The sequence below is a fragment of the Cylas formicarius genome, unplaced genomic scaffold (assembly GCF_029955315.1).
Source record: "Cylas formicarius isolate icCylForm1 unplaced genomic scaffold, icCylForm1.1 PGA_scaffold_9__14_contigs__length_23061073, whole genome shotgun sequence".
NCBI classification, from domain to species: Eukaryota; Metazoa; Arthropoda; class Insecta; order Coleoptera; family Brentidae; genus Cylas; species Cylas formicarius.
This window is the reverse complement of record NW_026844365.1, coordinates 3,314,795-3,332,923: the sequence shown is the minus strand read 5'-3', so window position 1 is coordinate 3,332,923 and position 18,129 is coordinate 3,314,795.

The window sequence follows — 18,129 nt, the reverse complement described above, 5'->3', positions numbered from 1 at the left end:
TTTAGTCGGCCTCCAGCAGCATGATCAAATTTTGAAAAAAAAACTTGGGCATCTTTGATGTTTAACAGAAAAAAGCCACTTCCTACCTTCGCACCATGTCCGGATGTAAAAGGAATTCGACGGCCGCAATTGGAATTTCCGGTCCATTAGTTAATTGAAAAAAAAAAGATCGTTCCAGGTATTAGATTGCCCCGTATAAACTGCGGTCCGTGCGGTCCTTTTAAAAATCGGTTCGAGAGCAATTTTCCGGGCCGAACGAGTCCATTTTTATTTTCCGCGAAAATCTAGCAAACCCCCGAATATGAAGCGATAAAAAATAGTGTACCGGCCGGTCCGGTCGATTTCGGCTGGAAGCGGAGACAAATCATATACGGGGTGATCTTTGAATTGAAATATAAGATAGACTTGTACCGGAAATGGAGTGAAAACTTACATATTTTAAATGACTTATGGAAAAAGGAAAGATGCAGTTTTTTTTAATAATTCCAAATATCTTCTCACGGATTTGTTTGTAATTTGGCAACGTTGTTTTTAGTGACAATCACTGATTTGGGATTAGGGAGAAGAGGCAACTTTATAAAATTTATTGATAAAAACGTACGCCACTGATTTTAACTTAATGTCGATACTTCCCTGAGATAGAGCGACTAAAACTATTACTTTATCCTCCCTTCGTTTAGGAAATAAAAAGTAAAACTTGGTATTTATTATACAAAAAAAATATAAAAACATGGAGACCGTCAAAGTTATCTATGTCATATTTCAGACAAATTCGTGAATTAATTAAAAAAAAATATATCAAAAAAGATTTAACGCCCTGCGTCTTGGAGACAATGCATTTCGGGACATTTTTGACTATTTGACTATTTTTTTGAACGCCCTGTATAACGTTCTATGGGCTAAGTATCACCGGTTTTTGATATATTTTTACCATACAGAATCCTTATCAAAAGAAAATGACTTCTCCAACGATTTTTTGTCAGCAATTTTGATAATAGTTGAAACAGGGTAATGAAAAAGTCAAATTAAAAATTATCTTATCTCAGAATTGAAAGTTATGGCAACCGTAGAGTTGTATATCCCAAAATATCACCCTTAAATATTTCTCTCGCGAACAGTTGAGATTTTTTTGAAAGTTTCTATAATTTTCACTACTATGTTGATGTTTTTCTTTTTGCAAGATGTATTATAACTAAGCAACAAATACAAGTAACTTACCCTAGTATAATTTTGACATGATTATTGATAAGAATTTTCTGGTTGAAAAGTTATGGGGTGTTGCAAGGGAATAATTTCCAGAAAATTGCACTAAAAATATAGAAATAGTAGGTGTTCGTTTAAAAAAAAAAGATTTTTGACGTTTTTATATCAAACTGGGTTTTACTAAGTAAATTATTTGAAATTATAAAGGATATTAAATATCTCAAAAATTTGAAACTATATAACTTATCGTTACCGAGATCCTAATGATGTGAGGAAGAAAACTTCCGGAAATGTGGAAAAACAAGGTATTTTGCATCACGATAATGCACCTGGTCACTCATGGTTGCCTGTGTAACTTTTTGGCAATAAACAAAATCACAGGCATGACTCAGCCACCATATTCACCGGATATGGCCCCCTGCGACTGTGTCTTATATTTGGGGGGGGGGGGGGGGGATTACTTTGATGCGGTCGACATTGATTTTGATGAATAAATAAAAACTTTTTGATAAAACTTAAGTCACTTTACTTTTTGAACACGCCTCGTAAGCCGAAATCATTTTTGTATTTGCGACACTCCATATATGTGCTGCAGATATTAATTTTCTTATAGATTTTTTTATATTTACATCGTTTCAATAACATATATTTTATTTGAAAATTCTCATCACTTTGTTTATATACAAGGGGAATTTAATATATATTGTTGCATTTTTTAATTATCCCCAAAAATTAAAAAAAAATGTAATAATACGGGCTACCTAGCACTGCGATAGTCCAATATGGCGACAATAAAAAAAAATAAAGTTGATGACGGTTTGAGAAAATCGAAACGTCCTAAGGGATTTTTAATTTGGCCATAAGATAAAGCCTAATAAGTTCGAATGACAAAAAAATTAACACGAAAACTGGAAGTTTCATATTTCCGGAGTAACAAAAATAACTTCAATTTTACAAAGGAACATTATTGAACTCACCGATGCGCAACTTTGCTATAATTTAAGTCACCCTGTATATCTTACCGCTACCAAGATCCTAATGGCGAGAATCGAATTTGATACACCCGGTATATGTTCGGAAAGCTCTTTGCGGATGCAAAACAATGACGTAAAACTATACAGGGTGTATCATTTTAAAATACACAACTTTATGCAGCAATTAAAGAGAAGAAAACGAAAAAAATCGACGTATTTACGGTATTACAGTACAATAATAATAAATAATAATAAAACTCTGTTGTTGCAATATTTCATACTTTTTACAAAATTTCTGGATTCCTCCTGCGTTGGTTTGTGCTTAGTCGAAATTGCTGACGTTTCGCCAATCATAATGTTAGCTTCTTCAGAGCTTGACTGAAACTGAAAAACCGGCGCAGGAGGAATCCAGAAGTCTTGTAAAAAGTATCACATTAGCCTGTGGAAATGTCTTTGAAAAATTAACTGTATCTTTCGTAAATAAAAAAAAGGCACCATCTATAATACGACCAAAAATATAGTGGTAAAAAAAATTTAAGTAGGTCTTGGCTGAGATGGACCGTAACAAATATTGGTAGAAACTTGAAACTTGTATTTGAAAAGTAAATGGACCGTTTAAATTTGATGCTGAGGAGTATTTTCGAATAAGTAGAAACGTTCATTTTAAGCTCAGGTGATATGTACCGTTCTTAATAGTTTAATCTAGATTGCAATATGTTCGTGTATATACGTACATATGTATTTATGTATCTGGGTCTCGAGCTTTGCTTCTGAGAGGCCGTTTTCACTGGATAGTTCAAAGGGTAAGGGTAAGTACCAGTATTCTTACAGGTAAATTTGAAAGGCCGTCGCCGGTTGCTTCCTAACGTTCTGCTTCCTAAGCTTCTTCAGAGGTCCTTCCATCTCCGATGTCGGACGTAGGCTGACGATTTCTCCTGCGCAGCTTGTATTTATGCCGATTGGTGGCGGGCGTAGCTTGTTCCGCTTCGGTTGGTCTCGGGATATCGATCGGTACTTCTCGGGCGTTCCGATGGATAGTGGGCGGGGCCTGTTCCGCTTCGATTGGTCGAGAAGTACCCCTCGATATCCAGAGACGGAGCTTGTTCCGATCGCTACTTCTCGACCAACCGAAGCGGAACAAGCCCCTCCCACCACCAATCGGTATAAATACAAGCTGCGCAGGAGAAATCGTCAGTCTACGTCCAACATCGGAGATGGAAGGACCTCTGAAGAAGCTAGATACTCGTGCTAGAGACAAACGGCCGTTAGAGCCGAATCAAGATAATAGCTTCGCGAAAGCTTTAAGCAATTTATTTTTTGAAGGTTCCTGTTTTTTAACACTTGGTGGAAACCATGGCATGAAGCAGATGTTCCCCCATAAAAAAGTACTTCACATGGAAAAAGCATAATAGTTCTTCATGCTGGGTCCAAAAATGGTTGGGTGCAAGACGCCTTATTTTTGCCTGCCAAAAACCACAAAGATTCAAGTGTGGATTGCCATGAAAAGATGACCGCGGGAATATTTGACGACTGGTTTGTTAACTGTGGCCAAATACTGTTATAATGTCTCGTATCATTCAGTTTAGTGATAAACGTAATTTGGTAAATTGGACATTGATAGGACTTCTGAAAGTTGAATGGGTAACTGGGATAAATCTCCCTGAAACCTCCCCGGAAATTAGCGGTTTTTAACCAGTTCAAATTTAACTAATAAATCACCTTGCATACCCTAAAATATCAGTACAAAGCTGGTCTAACTGTGAAGAACGGAGTGGCGGAGTTGATCATTGAACTAGGTGACGACAGTAGCTGGCTGATATTTCATTATTATTATATTTAATACTTTGTATATTAATAATGATAATATGTAGAAATGTAATGAAACAGAACGTAATAAATTGTCATTTTGCACGAATTTTTTATGAACATGTTCCAAGAATTTCTCGGCGAACAAGATTGAAAACATACATGTAGGTAGATAAATTCCTAGGAAGGTCCTGGAATGGTTACGGGTAAGGGTCTGCTCGGCAGGGTGTTGTATCAAGGAGCTGCGGTTTTGGAGTAATAAGCAGTAGGCAAAGTTAATCACTATATTTCTGGTCTAAGTATACCAATCCTGATCGACAATTCGGAAATTCTCGTAGGTCCCCCCCTCCAATAAAACGTCACAACGTCAAATAAACAAGGAAAATTGTTGGCCGAAAAAGGAGGCCGTCGCGTGCGGATCAAGGACGAGCGCGGGGGGGTCGGAAAACTGGGTCATGCGACGCCGAATGACGCCGACCACCACCGGCAAACATTTTTACCCCCCTCCCCCTCACACACATACGTTTCGCTTGTCCGCTTTTTAGCGTCGGCGGCCATTAGACCCTTTTAATAGCCGCATCAGCGAAACGGCGTGTTTTTTAAACTACCCCCGCCTGAAGGGGACAATGGAGTCGTTTAGCGGACAGTTATTTTTTTTGCCCGGGGGGCGGGGGGGAAAAAGTTCGAACTGACGACGAATTCCGGTCGCATCGATAACGAAACGACCAAAAAAAAACGACATTTTTTTTCATCCATGAATACGAACTTGAACTTCATATAATAATAATGTGGATTTTCTTTGACTGTTTTTCAAAAGTATCTAATAATATATTTCAAAAAATACGAACATGTAAAAAAAGTGTCAAGTTCAGTTAAGCTGCTAGAGAATTTTTTTTTGTATTACGGGGAAGATGCCCCTCACGAAGAAATGGTGAAAATACAAGCCAAAGTATGGGCATAATAAAAAAATTCAAAAGAAAATGACCGATTATTTGAAACATTAAATGTAGTCTTTAAATATTTATATAAAATGTTCCTAAGTAGATGTTAAAATATGCATATAAAAAAATTAAATATTACAGAACACATATGCGTATTTCTATTTTTCAAGTGCCTATAACTTTTTATAACGAAAACAAAGCCGTCCTTTCAATTTCGCTACATAGAGTTTCGACTGTACTTTGAAATCAGTATTTAAAAAAAACCTTAAGCTGATTATAATATTAGAACCGTTTGACACGGGACAATATTTTAACCTAAATTGTATACAATTGGTTGCGCGCGCATTTTTAGTCAAATTGCATACAATAAAATAGAACACGTCCCAAATTCTTGCATAAAATTGGCTGAACATGCGCATTTCCTAATTCCGATTGTTTTATTAATGAGGTTATGTTTGTCTAGCTGTGATTTTGCGAGCTTTGGTTTAATTCAAATAGTTTGCTTTCAAATATCGTGTCGATGTGTAGTTATGAAATTGTGTCGTAGTCTCAGCAGCAGGTAGTAATGCTTATAGAGCTGTATAAGGAACACCCTTGTTTATATGCAGTGAAAAGTACAGAATACAAAAATAAATATGCTAGAAATAGTGCACTTGACCAAATTCATTCCGAACTGAAGCGTATCCGGCCATCTGTATCAATAACAGACATCAAATCAAAGTTTACCAACATACGTACTAACTTTTTATCTGAACATAGAAATTATGTGAATTCGTTAAAGAGCGGAATGGGACCTGATGAGGTAAGGTTATACTAAATGCAGTGGTGTATACATACTATGAACAGTCACGATTTATTTGAGTACAGATTTACAAACCCAACATATGGTATTATGAGCAGATGCAATTTGATCTTGAAAATAGTATTCCACGTCAATCTGTAGGTAGCACAATGACACCGCTAACATCGCCCACAAGTCCTGCAATGACTGAGTCTTGTGAGAACTCTAGAAATTTACTTTTAAACTCTCAATCTGAAGAAATGGTATATAATTTTGAAACTGGTATCTTAAATGAAGAGGTGCACATTTTAGGAATTGCAGTTTATGACTGAGGCAACAGATATTCAAGAGGCGCAGTCTACCCAAAAAATTAATATTAATATAGTTGATAACATTCCTCAATTGATTGGTTCTCAGCCTGTAAAATCAACATATACAGCAGTAACTCCCAAGGTAACTCCAGTTAAATGTCTAACTCCAAATTTAATTACGAACAATATGCAGAAAAGAAAAAGATGTTACAATACTGAAGATGAGACTATTAAAAGCGCCAAGAAAGTCTTGAAGGACATAAGTACAGCTACTGCAGCACCTGCTAAAATCCGCTCAGAAAGTGAAACATTTGGTGAGTATGTTATCAAGCAATTAACAGCACTTGAGGAGGACGAGGAACTCTTCTCAGATACTCAACACATTATTAACGATGCTAACATGATGCTAGGAAACAAATTATTGCGAAAAGGAATTCATAATAAAAATTGCAATTTATATAAGCCAAACATTTATTGAATAAAAACGTTTACATATTATGTTTCCGAATCATATTATCCTGCCATTCCACGCTCCCTGAACTATTAAAATAATTTTTAAATTCCTCTCGTATCAATTGTGCAGACACCACACATCTGTTACTTCCTTGCTGTGGGATCTTTTCTAACGAATTTGCTAAAATTTCATTTTGAGACATCTCCGTGTAATTTTTCCAGTTTTCTCTAGCCAGGTAAAAAAAATAAGAATGAAAGAATTCTGAATCTATTACCTAAAAATCCAAATGTACTTTCTATAATTCGACGAGCTCTAGAAAGTCTGTTGATATGTTAACACTCGACATGGAAAAAGTTTCATAACTCTTGTGGAAAGTATATATCCAACACTCGTCCAGGCAGTGGTCTATTTTGCGGAAAAAGTAAACATCCTGAAGACATGGCTTTAAACAAACCACTCTCTCTAAAAACTCCACCATCACTGGTCCTTCCATTTGCTCCTACGTTACAGTAAATTATTTTATATTTTGCATATGCCATAGCCAAAGGAACAATGGAGTGATCACCCTTTATAGTAATACGATCGTGCCGGAAAAGGTGCTCTAAATTTTATATGTCGTCCATCTAAATCCCCAATGCAATTAGGAAACTGCCATAATGCGTCACATTCTTCGGCTATATGCAACCAGTCCTTTCGATCTGGTGTCTACAAAAACAGAAAACGTAGGTACTTTACCATGTAATAGATGTGTGATCTGATTTCACTTTTTTTTATTATACAGGTCGTTTGAAAATTTAGTACTAAAATTTAAAAAAATAGGCACGTAAAATATTGCTAGGTACTGAATGTGGAAACACCCTGTATATTGGTACTTATATTCTGTTTTAAGAACGCGACATATATAGCATGACACACTTCTGGTACAAATCTGGATATGGTTGATTCGCGAACAGGTGTGCTATACGTCAAAGATCTATAAGATTCGCCAGTTGCTAGAAAGCGCAGTGTTGTTTCAAGTCTGTAATTAAGACAAAGATAACTAAGGAATTGTTTATACATATGTTGTGTACTTGTTTCTAGCAGATACACAGTCACGCATAAACGTATCTTGCTTTTTTATATGACGTTCCACCAAATTCAGCAACTTCTCAAATGATGTTTTTTCATTCTTAGAAAGTTTATGTATGACAAAGGATCTTCATGAAGCAACTCTTTATTTAACATAGTTGAAATGCCTTTTCCTTCGGCCCTTCTACCGATCCATTTCCTTTGCCAGTTTCTCTCTCTTTTTATATTATTATTTCCACGATTCCGATTCCTCTTTTTTAGAGTTAATATTAACGACAGAACACTAACTGTACTTGCTAATAATAACAAAAATTTTTTCTCTTTCCATTTCTATTTATCAGAAAGAAATTAAATACTACTTGTACTAAATTTACTACTTTAAATCATGTATTATGACATACAACTATATTTCTTGTATACAATATTTTATAAAATATTTCCCCAAACTACTTTTCAGTACTTAATTTAAATCCCGTGTCAAACGGTTCTTAGATTGGTTTAAAACTTGTTGCTAAGTTTTCTATAAACGTGAAATCATAAACATATCCATCAAAGGTAACTTATCAGAGTGACCTCTTAAAAAACCGCCTTCGATCACTTTCAAAACTGTCTTTTAATACTAAACAGCGACATGATCATGACTAAAATTAAGCTCTAAGCTACCGTCCGGCTGGCCGGCTCTAACGAGCGAATTGACGTCACAACCGGTTATATTTGTTACCTAGAACTTCGAAATTATTGTTTTGTGGCTCTTTTAATAGCATTAACTTACTGTTATAAGCAATATTTTTCGAACTAAAATTTTGTTCAAGTTCCCTATTCTAAATATTTGACGACGCTGGCCTCATTAAATGATTAACAAAAACATTTTTTAATGGCTGATGTATTACAGGCATAGGCAGGACCTCTATATCACTAGTAATTATATGACTCTAAGCAATAAGCTCTTGTTACAATATTTTGTCACATCATTCACTGCTTTAGTACCAACGAAGTGAGATTTTCGAAATTTCTGGATAACATCGCCACAGCAGCGCCATCTACATGCATCATTCATAAATGTTCTGAATGAAAATGGTCCCCGTGTGCTTCCTTGCGGCAGATGACGCTTTAATTAGAGGAATTGATGAAGGTAAGTGCACTGTGGTGGTTCTACTCCATTATTCTAAGGCTTCTGATGCTATTAGTCACAATATTTTGGTTTTGGGGAGGCCGTAAATTTAATTAAAAGCTAACAGGGAGAAAACAAAAGGTGGTCCTCAAGGCTCAATTTCAGCTCGTGTTCTGTTTAGTATTTCCACAACAAAGTTCTTAGATTTTCTCGACCATATACTGATGACAAGCAGCTTTACCATGTTTTTGACCCCTCTAGGTTGCAGCTTGAGTGCCAAAATATCAACACTGACCTTGAACGAATTGACAGAATTTTCATAGATCACGGTTTGCTTTTAAACCCAAATAAATCTTCTGTAATGTTTTGTCTGGCTTCTGAAGTAATCATAAAAATAAACAATGTTACGAAACGAGGCAAGAAAATTGGGGTTACTTTTAGATACAAAACTTCGCTTTGAAAAGCATATCTCGACTTGTACGCAAAAGGCTATTGGCCGTTTGAAAGGGTTGTATAGCTTAATTACTTTTCCAAATAAACTAAAAACGTGGTTATGTTCTAGAATTTAAAGAGAAAAAAAAAGAAAAAAAAAACATTCAGAAGTTACAGAACGCGGGAAGAATCAAACCAAAAATTTGTGGTACTTTACAGTACTTTAGTCTCGACTAATAGTTTTTTTTATTTACAGAGGTAGGTTTAGGTTTTTCTTTCTGTTATATAATTAACTGGGTACTTAACGCAATTGTAAACATTAATTTTAAACTATGGTGTGATGTATGTGTAAGTGTAGAAATCAAGCAGATACGTCGGGGCAATGCACTCTTGCAGAGCGAGTGGGCGGCTACCTGCATGTATGTGACCAGACCTGGGCTTTTGTAAATTGAGGCCCCTATACCTGCTATACATGATGTGGGGACCCACTAAGCCCAAAGCGGTGGACCCGGGTACTGCGCAGGTGAGACAGGTATTGATTTTTGGCGAATTTTAATTCAAATATAGCAAAAGAAAATATTGCTATTCGAGCATCTGATACCGACATTTTAATTATAATGATTGGTAATATGGTTCAATTAAAGAATTCTCATCCTAATATTTGATATTTGAAATATTATAATAGTGAGTTGTTGGCAAAAAGTTTAATCGGTTTTCATGCGTTCACCGGATATGATTTTAATCCAGCTTTCTTCAATAAAGGAAAGAAAAGGCCTTTTACTTTGCTTAAAAAAAGTGTGGAATATCAACAAGCATTTGCTACTCTCGGTGAAGAAAATTTGACATAGGACCAGTTACAAGAGGTCTTTACTATTATGTAACAGTTCACTTGCCAGCTTTACAATGCCAAAAAATCAAAGGGCGCAGACGACGGAAGATTTCTGTTATTCGTGAATAGTTACAAAGCTTCGGATGAGAATGAAAATTTTAGTAAAAAATTACAAAATTTTGACGCAACCGCAATACCGCCATGTAAGAGTGAAATCTACCAACAACTTCTGAGAGTCCATTACATTTCAACTATTTGGAAAAATGCTTACAAAAAGCAAACTTCAACCCTGGACCCATTGGAGTATGGTTGGATTGAGCAGGACAACACATTTGTCTTTAAACACAATAGATGGAGATCATCCATCTTTTGTGTTTAAATGGATGATGAAGAAGAGTTAATCTACGACAAACATGACTCTGACACCTTTTAAATTTTGTCTTTAATAAATAGAAAAAATTGAATTACAGATTTGAATGGTTTTTTGTTACTTGCATTATATCCCAAGATTTCAGATTATTTCGTAATATATCTACTTCATTTATCACAATCGTAAAGATTAGTATATAAAGTAAAAAAAATATTAATTTCTATACATATAGTGATAAAATTAATTATAAGTGAGTTAAATTTATGTGAAACAGCGATCGGGTAATAGTAAAGATTTTGTTATCTACTGAGGAGTGTCCTCAATAAATAATATATCTCAATGGTAGATCTGGTCAAATACTTTCAGAATTTTAATTTTTGAGCATTTTAAATATAAATATATTTAAAATTCGCCAAAAATCAATACCTGTCTCACCTGCGCAGTACCTGGGTCCACCGCTTTGGGCTTAATGGGTCCCCACCTCATGTATACTCGGTAAAGCCCAGGTCTGGTCAAATACATGCAGGTAGCCGCCCACTGGCTCTTAGACTATTTTCTTGTAATTTTCCTTTTCGAAATTATCCGAATAAAGTAATTATTATTATTATAACAGCTTAAACTGCGAAGATATTCGACGAAATGTAAAGTAATTACTTTCGCAACCTCGTCGAAAGTTACACCTCCAATCTGTCGAGGATTAAATTTTGCTGGCAATTTTTAGTTTATTATCCTATAGCGCGGTAATTACGGTAATGTTCACGGAGAAACAAGTAAATAAAGCTCGCGACGCGCGGTCAACAATAGTGGGATCAGTTTACCCTCCAGCACGGTCCGACGTCATCATTCGAAGTATTTTTCACACCTAAAAGAGAGGAAATTATAAAATCAAATATTTTTAAACGATATACGAGAAATGTAAACATGAAAATTGAAGTGCTGGGATTTTAATATAAAAAACCGCGTCGCAAACGTGGGATAAAATAAATTTATCGAACCATAGTTTATTCTTACTTTAACAAACGCCGAAAATTAGTACAATAGTAATATATTCTTAAATCTTGCCTTCCCAGCTTTTGCGAGAGTCTCACATGGAAAGCTAAGCGGGGAGGGTGGGCCGCAAAGACAAAGGGGCACACCGCACAACCAAAAGCCATTGTTCTCAGATCAACAAAGCACTCAAAGGAACTACGGCATTATCAGGCGTTGCCGTTTTCCGTTAAACCTTAAAAATAACCAGTATACGACCACACGTCACCAATGTTACATAGGACAATTATAAACATAAATATATAAAAAGACCACCCAACAAATATCACAGAATGCAAAAACTTGTAATTTTTAGCTATTTTTTAACTAACCAAAAAGAATTGAATCTTTACAGGCCAAAATACACTTAATGCAAAATGTCATTGTTTAATAAGTAAAGTATTGCAACATTTGGACATATAAAACAATGGAGCAGCACTTTCTGCTTTACGACAAGTGAGATCAACTTTATTTTATTAAATGAAACGCCCCGTATATTTTACAATTTTATATTCCAACTGTAAAAAAAATAGCTTTGTAGTAGTATTCTGCAAAATCTTCTATACGACACAGTCCCTTTTTGATTATATAAGAACGTGTTTGTATCTTCAATACTTGTTGAGGTATTGGCAATTTAAACATCAAAATCAAATGTAACTTTGCGAGTGTTCTCTGTTATTACATATTCACAGTATTTTCCAGCTAAGGTTATATTTATAGGCCAACAAATTTTATATGATTACTTCAAGGGAGCTTTTCGTTATCCAGAGACAGCAATCATCAATCAATTTACGAATTTTTTAAAAATGGAAAAATGGTATGGTTTCTTATTAACTCGTAGGGGGTTTTCATCGGCCCAAATATGCATCTGTAAATCGTATTCCTTGCTTAAACAAGGTATATTGAACAAAAGAAATGATAATAATAAATACATTTACGTCTGATTAAATAGATATTGGCAATGCTGATGCTGACATAGAACTATCTGATAGTGAAGAAAATAGTGATGATGTTTCGGAAATGATAGACTCTGAAGATGGAATAATAGAAGAAATAAATAACGGTGGTGCTCTAATGAGTGAAGTAGTGTCTGAAGATGTGATTATAGAAGAAGACAATTGCAGTGGTGTTGTGAGCAGAGTAATAGTGAAGAAATCTTAGAAGAAGGTAGATTATTTGGTTACAAAATGGTATAAAATGCTACTTAGACAAAAACGACGAACAGTTGCAAATATAACTGGGAAAAAGCCTGGACTAAATCAACACAGTATCAATATTGCTTCAAAACTTGTTTCATTTAGTCTGTTTCTGACAGAGGAAATTATAGAGGTAATTGTATGGCATACTAACGATAAGGCAGAACAGGTAAAGTTATCGAATTATATATGGCATTATACACTAATAATACCTTTCAAACTATGGAATGAAAAACACCCAAATCAAACTCATATGGAAACCAACAGATGCTGCTGACATAAAGGCATAAATTGACCTCATTGTGATTTTAGGTGCCCTTCAAGCTTCAAAAGAACCGATAGGTAATCTTGTGGTGTACCAGGAGAGGATACATTAGACTAGTTATTCCTGCAACTCAAGTTTTTAATTGTCGACAACGGAAGTCAGAAAGAAAACTGACAAGCATGCACCGGTAAGAGAAGTTTCCAACATGTTTGTGGACAATTTCAAAAAGTGTTACAATCCCGGAAGCTGTAGAGATGAGTAACTAGTTGGGTTTAGAGGTTGTTGTTCATTTAGAGTTTATATGAAAAGTGAACCAGATAAATATGGTCTGAAAATTTGGGCGTAGCAGATGTTATGTTATTACCATAAACCTTCACACACGGACACGGTCATACATAACAGCTCAAATCACCCTTATACACACAAAATTTTCTATAAAGATTTGAACCTTCTCAGATCAATATAAGTAGAGAAATAACCTTAAAATCTCATTTCAAATAAAAAAAAAACAGTTTAAAAATCAATCAATCAAAAATCAATCAATATTGAACGTTTTATATATTATTTATTAATAATTTAGAGAAATTGAAATTTATACGTTAAATACTTTTGTCCTTCCTCTATTCAATGATACCAAAGAGATTCACACAAGTTATACCGTTTGCCGTCGGGAACGGTTTTTGTGTGAGGCTGTAAATTTATAAGAAATAATTATATTTAAATGGAGGGGGCTGGGGAGAACTTTATGGTATCTGCCGATAGACCTCATTGACCTCCATCTTCCATATCAAATCAATATCAAAAGTCCTTCTAACGCAACACTATTGTCTTTTGATGTACAAAACTTATTTCCCAGTATTCCACCTAAAGTTTTCTATGGTGGTATAGATACGTGGATGATGTCTTTGCTCGCTTTGTTGGAACGGACAGACAATTGAATTCTTTTTTAAATTACATTAACTCTTTACATAATTGTATAAAATTAACTATCGAAATTGAACAGGATAACCCTATTAATTTTTTAGACTTAACAATTACGAAAGTGCAAAACAAATTAGATTTTTCAATATATCATAAACCTTCACATACGGACACAGTCATACATAACACACACATAATGGTTGCATTTAACTCTTTTATACACAGACTTCTTAATACGCCACTCTCAACAGAAAATTACAACAAAGAACTTAATATCATTAAACAAATAGCACTGAACAACGGCTACAATCCGTCCATTATAGATAAAATTATAAATAAAAAACAAATACAGACAACAGTAAACTCTATTTATCCGAAATCAAACACAGAACACGAACAATTTAAAACAATTACATACATAGGAGAACTAGCGAAAAAGTTTCAAAACATTTGTCAAAATGTGGTTTAAAAATAGCTTTCAGAACTAACAACACAATGGGAAAATATTTAAAAAACAATTAATCGAAATGTCCAAAATCCCAAAAATCAGGTGTCTACAGGTTGAAATGTGGATCTTGTCCTAAAATTTATATTGGACAAACAGGTAGATCCTTCAAGAAACGCATTAACGAACATATAAGAGCATTTAAAAATAATAGTCTAGATTCTAATTATGCTACACACTTGAACACAGAAAAACACATTTTTGACAATTTTAATATATTACACACAGCCACAAAAAGTAGAAAATTAAATTTATTGGAAGCCATGGAGATTAACAAAATGAGACATTCAAATGTATTGCTTAACGATCAATTAGATTTAAATACCTCTCCTTTATTGAACTTAAATTCTCGCAACAACATTAATTAAGGTTTTATGGTCATTTTTCTGTATATATAGTAGCAGGTAGTTTGTAAATATTACATTTGATAAAGACACGGTGTTGTCGAAACAATTGTCATGCCATAATATATAATTTCGTGAAAATCTAAACTTTTAGTTCTTATTTATTTTGAACCTTTCGTTCTTATTTATTCTGTAATATTTAGCATATTCGTGTTCTCCTTTTTTTCGGTAATTCCTCTGTGACTCTCTGACAATTTTAATCAAATATGAGAATAAAAGACGCGGCGCTGGGAGAGTAAAGGGTCAGGGACGTGCGGTCAAAACTAATCCTCGCAAATCCACGCCCCCCACTCCGCCGCCGTGACGCAAACAATGCAAATCCGCCTCCGTTAAAATTTCATGTGTAATTTAGGGCCATTATTTTGTCGTGCGTCGCGCGTTCGCGAGGATAGAGCCGGAGTTAAAATTTTAAAACCATCAAAAAACAAAGAACGCGACTGGGAAGCGGCTGTTTTCGCGGTAATCTCCGCCCACCCCACCAACCAACCCGAAATTAAATACCTCGCCGTTAGGCGCGGCACGACGTATACGGAGTCATCGAAGTAACTTAAAAAGTATTAAAAATTGGTGGGGACGGGAAGTGCCATTTCATATGCAAGTTATACGGTGTTTGCTATCCTGGCGCGGAAAATGGAAAGTTTGGATACGGAAATAATTCAGGGGACGAAAGGGCAAATGCTTCGAATATACAGGGGCTTGTATGTAAAAAAATGAAAAAAATAAGTTAACTCAACTCTAATACTGTAAAAGAACCAAAACTATTAGCCACGTCATCAAGCTACGGGGCGGTCGTAACCGGAATTAGGGAAACCCTATTTCTGAACTCCCTCTTTCTCTCTCTCTCCAGTACGGTTCTCATAACTTACGCTACTGACATGTTTGCGAGGTCCTTGATCTGGTCTATCAATCTAACTCCACTTTCCCTTGGATCACAATCTTCTAAATACCATAATTCCGTATCACGTGACCAAAGCATTTTATGATCCCGCATATTTAGTTATATAATGTTTGTTCTGCGGGCCGTCCAAGGGATCCTTAGCATCCTGCGGTAGCAAATCATTTCAAACGCTTCCATTCTCCTGCAGCATGCTGCATTTAATATCCAACATTTCGACACATAAGTTGTGATCGAGAAGTCTCATCTTGGTCATTTTCTACCCGAAGCTTCTTTTGCCATCAAAATCCTTCTCTTGATTTCTGGCTCGGAGCTTCCTGTGCTAGTTAGTTTTTCCCGAGATAGATGACAGTGTCGCTGGTTTCAACATCATGAATGTTTCGAAGGGGTATTGGGAGGTCTATCCGCAGCAGACAGCATTTGGGCTTATTCAGACGTAGGCCTGATTCCAAACTAGCAGCTTCCATATGTTGGAGGAGTTCAAACATTTCTTGTTCGAAATATAGGGCCATTTTGAAAATTGCTCATAACTTTTTAATTTATGGAAATTTTGGATTCAGATACAAACATTATTAGGGTATTTTTAAAGGCAAAGGCAAAGTAATAGAGGAAACGGGATGTGCTTCCTAGAATCCTAATATGTTTGCCTTATTTTATTCATTTAAAACATTACGATTCCGGCATACCTTTTTTTTTCTGTAAATTTCTTTGTCAGTCTTGGAAATACCTATTTCGAAGGAGCTCGGCGGAGTATATGAAGAGACAGGTATTTTTCGGGAATCAAGAATCAATTCTCAATATATCATTGAGAATTATATGACAGCAAGACGGTAAATATCCCAATTCCAGAGGTTGGTTGGATAGGGAAGGGGCGGAACTATGGATTCGCCAGCCAACAGCCCTGAATTAACTTTAATGGATTTTTTCTTTTGGGGACACATAAAAACTCACGTGCGCAGAACTCCTTGTATTAATGTAGTGGTACTTCGGCAAAGGATTCCAGAGGCAATCAATACAGCAGTATTTAGCATAGTTAAAGATATATTGTTTGGAATTTTTGTAATTCTATAGCGTTTGACGCAAACAAACACAAAATACAACATCTACTTCTTCAGAGTTGGACATAGTAATAAAAAAGCAGTTCGAGTCATTAAGGACGCTTGATTCGAAAAAAATCTATCAAAAGTATGAGGGTACTCGTTTATAAGACCACTTTAATGATGATTCTTTGGTTATTAGACGCCCTGTAAAAGCGCGGGTCGAAAGGGCCTGCGGATCCGCCGACGCGACCGCCCGATTTACAGCCCTAAGTGATTTTCTATGTCCTATTATTTTCCCGCACGGCTTTAACTCCAGATAATGTTTGCGCTCTTTCTTTCCCCCACGGCGATGCCCCCCCCCCCCACCTCACACCAACGTCGTCGTCGGGATCGTGATTTAGCGTGGGTTAGGGCGAGATTATTTGTTTAGGTCAAAAATCGCGCCCCCTTAGGAGGCGAATGTTCCTGAAGGGTAGGAAATCTAGACGAGTGCGCCCTTTGCTCCCCTTATCCCTGCCGTTCACCTTTTGACAAGTTAAAAGAAACGAAGTGAGCCAGAAAACAAACTGCGAGAAGTGTGGCCTCGTACGATCTCCGATACACACATACTACGCCCTCTGGGGTGTGATTTGGGCGGGGCCTAGATATTGTTCGTTTTGTATTGTCGAAATGCTTTATCTCTTTCCAGTAAGACGCTATCAGAAGTATTTTGTCATTGTTAGGCTATTCTTTCTGCCGACACGGTCTTGGCGACCATCTATAGTGACAACAGTCATGGTCGAGCTTTCAAGTTACTTTCGGTTACACAAAAAATGTTAAATTGATTTTTTTAAAATAACATCCCGGACATCTGCAATTTAAATGTTTATAATTGGAGATTAGCGATGAAGGAAAGGAAACCTGGCTTTTACTTCAAGTCTACAGCAAGGCCTTTGACATCTACAATCACGAGGTTCTTTGTGCTAAACTCCATTACTTCTGTATTAGCAAGTTGGCCATTTGTCAAAGCTATTTGAGTGAACTGAAGTGAGTTTTATACATCGCAAAATTTGCTGACCATTTAAATTATCTAAATATCATCAGTATGCTGATGATATGCAGTTATATTTATCGTTTAAGTTTGAAAACTCACTGCTGGCCAACAGACAAATTAGTTCTGATTTGCGAGTTCTTTAAAAAATGTCTTGGCCCTAAGGTATTATTTTTTGGAAAAAAACTCTAGCTCGTTAAAGAGTATCGTGAGATGTTCGTCCAAGTGGAATGTCGGAGGAGCTTTCCTGTAAAGAAGCAGTGATCAAGGAGTTAAATGAATTCCTACCTGTAATTTAGCAGTAAATATCTACTTCCGAAAGCCCCTAAGAAATTTGGTAGATATCCATGCTCTTTTGTTTACTCAAAGTGGCGAGGTTTTGAGGTGATAGTGTTGAATACACTTCCACTAGTTAGTGCAAGAAACGTCCTCTGGGATGAATGTCGGAAGATCTTTCTTATAAAGTGGTTGTGGTTAAGAAGTTAAATAAATTTTTATTCTTAAATCTCCAACGGGTGCGATTTAGGAGTGGCCTCTGACATAGTAGAATCGATCTACGCTTAACAG